Source organism: Catharus ustulatus, chromosome 1 (genome assembly GCF_009819885.2).
Source record: "Catharus ustulatus isolate bCatUst1 chromosome 1, bCatUst1.pri.v2, whole genome shotgun sequence".
Classification (NCBI taxonomy): Eukaryota; Metazoa; Chordata; class Aves; order Passeriformes; family Turdidae; genus Catharus; species Catharus ustulatus.
Window position 1 is genome coordinate 165313321 of NC_046221.1, and position 5614 is coordinate 165318934.

Sequence of the window (5614 nt, forward strand, 5' to 3'; positions counted from 1 at the left end):
AGGGGCACTGCAATAGGCACAGGGACACTGCAGTGGGGCACAGGGGCACTGCAATGGGGCACAGGGGCACTGCAATGGGCACAGGGACACTGCAATGGGCACAGGGGCACTGAAGTGGGCACAGGGACACTGCAATGGGGCACAGGGGCACTGCAGTGGGCACAGGGACACTGCAATGGGGCACAGGGACACTGCAGTGGGGCACAGGGACACTGCAATGGGGCACAGGGGCACTGCAGTGGGCACAGGGACACTGCAATGGGGCACAGGGACACTGCAGTGGGGCACAGGGACACTGCAATGGGGCACAGGGACACTGCAGAGGGGCACAAGGACACTGCTGGCAGTGTGGAGGGTTTGGGGATGATGGGGACAGGGATGGGGAGCTGTGGGGACAAAGGAGCCTGGGGAGGACGGTTCCTGCCCTTCACTGTCACCTCTGCTGTGGACAGGGACAGGGCTGGGGTTAGGGGTTAGGATTAGGGGTTAGGGTTGGGATTAGGGTTGGGATTAGGGATTAGGGGTTAGGGGTTAGGGTTGTTTTAGGGTTAGGGGTTAGTGTTGGGTTTAGGGGTTAGGTTTAGGATTAGGGTTGGGATTAGGGATTAGGGGTTAGGGTTGTTTTAGGGTTAGGGGTTAGTGTTGGGTTTAGGGGTTAGGTTTAGGATTAGGGTTGGGGTTAGGGGTAGGATTAGGGATTAGGGTTGGGGTTAGGAGTTAGGGTTGGGGTTAGGGTTTAGGGTTGTTTTAGGGTTAGGGGTTAGGTTTAGGATTAGGGTTGGGGTTAGGGGTAGGATTAGGGGTTAGGGTTGGGATTAGGAGTTAGGTTTGGGGTTAGAGTTTAGGGTTCTTTTAGGGTTAGGGGTTAGGATTAGGAGTTAGGGTTGGGATTAGGTTTGGGATTAGGGGTAAGGGGTTAGGATTAGAGGTTAGCATTGGGGTTAGGTTTGTTGTAGGGTTAGGGGTTAGGATTAGGTGTTAGGGTTAGGGGTTTGGGTTGTTTTAGGTTTAGGGGTTAGTGTTGGGTTTAGGGGTTAGGTTTAGGATTAGGGTTGGGGTTAGGGGTCGGATTAGGGGTTAGGGTTGGGATTAGGGTTGGGATTAGGGGTAATGGGTTAGGATTAGGGGTTAGCATTGGGGGTTAGGTTTGTGGTAGGGTTAGGGGTTAGGATTAGGGGTTAGGGTTAGGGGTTTGGGTTGTTTTAGGGTTAGGGTTGTTTTAGGGTTAAGGCTTAGTGTTGGGACCCTCCTGCTCGGCAGCCCCTTCGGGACCAGTGTCCCCCAGCAAGGAGGGTCCCCAGGTGCCAGAGGGGCCGTGCCGAGGGCTGGCCCGCGAGGCCGTGGAGGGCTGGGCCGGTGTGACACCCCCAGGGGCGGGGAAGCGCCGGCTTTTAAACGCGCTCCGCTCCCGGGCAGGAAGCGGCGGCAGAGCCGTGAAACTCCGGGCACCTGCCAGGTGCTGCGAGCGCAGGTAGGAGAGCCGGGGCGGACAGGAGCCCGGCTGGGCACTGCGGCTGGCCCCTCGCCATCCCCGGCACGGCAGCGGCCGCTCGGGGCACCCTGGGCACGTTCTGGGTGCGGGGCTGGCGGTCCCTGTCCCCGGAGCGGGACAGGAGCTGCGGGCTCCCGGGAAAAACCCGCGATGGCTCGGGAGGGCTCGGTGGGCGCTGGGGAAGGGGCGAGCAGTGGGACGGGGCAGGTGGGGGACTGGCAGCACCCTCACAGCACCCAGTGAGCTGGGGCCAGGGTGCGGGGGTGTCCCTGGGGACAGCAGCACCGGGCAGGGGTTCCGAGGTGCCTCCGGCCCGCTCAGAGCAGGGACCCCAAAGCTCGCCCCATCACCCTCCCTGCTCCCATCACTGCTCAGAAATGTTCCCCGCTGCTCTCCCTGTCCCAGCCTGTCCCACGGGACCCACCCTGCAGATCTCCGCCAAGCCCCCGCCCCAGCCTCTCCCTGCCCCAACAAACAACTCCCCCGCCGCCCTCTCCCCACCCCGCGCCCCGCACTCCGCCAGTAAAACCAGTCCCGGCTCCGCTCCCTCTCCCGGGGCTCCCTGCGGGTGCGGACGTGCGGCTCGTCCCGCGGGACGTGGGCGAGGAGGGGCCCTGAGGGGGCTCCCGGGGGTCCCGTGGGTGCCCGGGGACCGCGGCTCGCCCCGGTGCCGGCGCCTTGCCCGGCTCAGCCGGCAGCCAAAGCCGCAGAGTTTGCCGCGGTTGCGGCTGCCAGGGAGCGCTGCCCGCGTCGGGGAGAGACCGTGGCCCCGGGGAGGGAGGCAGGTGCCAACACCTCTGCCAGGAATCTCCGCCGGCGAGCTCGGTTACTCAAAGTTTCCGATGGGGCTGACGCCTTGTGACGAAAGGGAGCGGAGCCCCGGGAGGGGCAGGGGGCAACTCCCCGGACCCTCTGCTTGATTCCTGAGCCGCCCAAAACTTCCACAGGTGTGGGCGGCAGTGCTGGAATTCCATCTGCGCTCCGGTGCTGTTTGTTTTTGGGAACGTGTGGGGGCCTGCCTGGGGCTGTCCGAGTATCGGAGCCGCTCCGGGCTGCTGTCCGCGGCCGGCTCAGCTCCGGGACACGCAGGGACCTGCCCGGGGCTCTGCAGACACCGCAGCCTCCCCTGGCTCGCGTCAGCGCTGGGCTGAGCCCGGTTCGTCCCGAGGGCAGCGCAGCCGGTGCGATCCAGCCCGGCCCCTCTCCCTCTGCCAGGAAAGGGCTGCGGGGCCCGCAGCAGCTCGCAGCAGCTCTCCGAGCCCCTTGAGCAGCTCACTGGCCCCAGGAGCAGCTCTGCCAGCCCCAGGAGCAGCTCTCCTAGCCCCGGGAGCGGGCAGAGCTGGAGGGAGGCGCTGCCAGCCCCGCGGATGTTTCGCATGTGCCCGGCACAGGGATGCCCGTGCGGGCGTGAGCAGCCGCTGAGAGTTGAGGGGAACCCCCTGGCTGCCAGCCCACCGAGCAGGACCCCCCGTTCCCCCGCAGGCAGAGACCCCCGAGCCCTCCTCCCCTGTCCCGGTCCTTCCTCCCGCCCGTGCGCAGCTCTCCCGACCCTGCGAACACAAACAGCGGTGCCTGGGCAGGTCCGGGGAGCGGTGACATCACCTGGCGGGGGGAGCGGCTCCGCCGAATCCTTCCCGGGCCGGGCAGCGAGCCCGGGGCTCGGCTGGCACGGAGCAGCGAGCCAAAGGAAAAGGGACCGAGGAGCACGGAGTGAGCAGGGGGGACACGGGGGACGAAAGGAGCCGGGGAGGAGATGGCCCTGGGAGCTCCAGGCGGTGCCACAGAGCTGCCCCGCGCTGTCCCCGCTCGGTGTCACCTCTCGGGAGGGGCAGAGCGGCGCCGGCTCGCCCTGGGGTCTCTGCGCTCAGCCCAGCCCTGTCCTCGCAGCCGGCCCCGGAGGTCGCGGTGACCCCCCCCCCCCCCATGCGCTTCTCCTCGACCCCCCACAGCCCCTCGTGGGCTCAGCCGCCCCTGCAGGGCCAGCCCAGCCCCGCCAGACCCCGCTCGCCCCCGGGGCTGGGGCTCCTCCTTCGGGGATGGAGCTCACGAGGCAATTTGGCATCGGAGCTGCCCCCTCCAACCTGCCCAGACCCCGCTCCTCAGACGTGCCCCAGCCCCCGTCCTGCTGCAGGGCGCTCTCCCGGAGGCTGCTGGCACGGAGGCTGCGGTGGCCGCGGGCAGGGAGGCTCCCGAGCCGCTGTGGCCCCAGCCCCGAGGCCGTGGCTGACCGCAGCTCCCGGAGCCCGGCACGCCTCTGCTCCCTCCAAGCCCGCGGTGTTCCCGGCCCGGGGCCGCGGCTGTGGCACGTCCAGGGGGTCAGGATCCAGTTATTACAGTTATTTATTAGAGTTATTAGGAATGCCTCTGCCCGAATTAGACCGTATGCCGAATAATACGGGTTTTATTTGGCAGTAAAGGTGTGAGAAAGAAATAGAAAATAGGTGAGAAATCGGTGAAAATAGAGAAAATATCACCATGCATGGACCCCAGGGATGCTCCTCTCTGGCTGGTCTTGGTGGTGAAGGTGCCCCTGGAAATGGGGATGGGTTAATAAGGGCTCGGCCAGGTAGGAAATCCCCCCGGGGGGTTTGGGGGTGTTTGCCGTTGTCTCTCCGTTCGTGTAAGGGAGAATGGATTCACTGCCCCGAGCAGAGCTCACAACACACCCAAACTTCCTCCCCCCACCTCGGCTGGGGGGAAATCCCAGCAAATGGGTCTGGGGGCTCCCCTGAAGCAAGCCAGAGATGATTCTGAGCGTGGATGTTGGGTCTGGCTCGCATTCCTTTCCCTGTTCACTTGTTTTCTTCTCTGGAAAACGGGTTTCCCTTTATCTAATCTCAGCAGTTGGAATTTCAGTCCAAAGTTCCATCAGGTGCTCTTTCAGGAGGGGTGGGCTCCCATGAGCAGAATTCTCTGTCCATGTTTGAGGCAGGAGCTGTTTCAGTCGCTGTGTGCACCCCAGGAAGATCGAGGGCAGGTTTGGGCTAGGAGCCAGCTCACCCTGGTAGCCACTGCTCACCGGGATGGAGCCTCTGCCCTCCCTGAGGGCTTGGGCAGGGTCAGAAGGGACAGCAGGACAGGGGGGACGTGCAGCAGCCCTGGAGTCACAGAAACAGGGAATGGGTTGGGTGGAGAGGGAGCTTGAACCCATCCGGTCCCTCCTTGGGATGTGAGCAGGGACATCTGTCACAGAAACACAGAATCAAACACAGAATCACACACAGATCACACAGAATCACAGAACATGGAATGGGTTGGGTGGAGAGGGAGTTTAAACCCATCCAGAGTCACCCTGGGATGTGAGCAGGGACATCTATCACAGAAACACACAGAATTCCAGAATTACAGCATCACAGAGTCATGCAGAATTACAGAATCACACAAATCACACAGAATCACAGAATGATGGAATGGGTTGGGTGGAGAGGGAGTTTAAACCCGTCCAGTCCCTCCCCGGGATGTGAGCAGGGACACCTTCCACAGAATCATGGAATCACAGAATCACACAGAATCAGAATCACACAGAATTACAGAATCACACACAGAATCAAACACAGAATCCAACACAGATCACGCATAAATCACACAGAATCACACAGAAACATGGAATGGGTTGGGTGGAGAGGGAGCTTGAACCCATTCAGTCCCACCCTGGACGTGAGCAGAATCCCACAAAATCACACAGAACCACACAGAATCACAGAGAATCACACACAAATCATGCAGAATCACAGAATCACACAGAATCACACAGAAATCTCACAGAATGATGTAATGACAGAATCACACAGCATCACAGAGAATCACACAGAATCACAGAATCGGGGCTGGGACAGCTCTGCAGGTGGGGTCTCACCTGAGCACAGGGGCACAGGGGGTTCAGCCCAGGGCAGGGGGGTTTGGGATCCCAGTGCACGTGCACAGGGCACGTGGAGCTTCTCACCCTCGAGTTTGGCCAGCTCCATCAGGCTGGGATGTGCTCAGCCTTTGTCTGCCACTTCCTCCTGCCTGGGAATATTCATGCTCCTGATTTCCCTGTATTTGACAGGCAAACCGTGGGGTTGATTTCTCACTGCGCTCTCCCCTCTCTCCCCAGAGCCCTGGGAGCTGTGCAGCAGCAGG

General features: G+C 62.1%; 1 protein-coding gene across 1 annotated transcript in view; it reads left to right on the top strand.

Annotated features, from left to right (window-relative positions):
- Window positions 1-5614, top strand: part of LOC116999522 (NAD(P)(+)--arginine ADP-ribosyltransferase 2-like) — a 703496-nt gene that overhangs the window by 583526 nt on the left and 114356 nt on the right. The gene's annotated exons all lie outside the window — the stretch shown is intronic.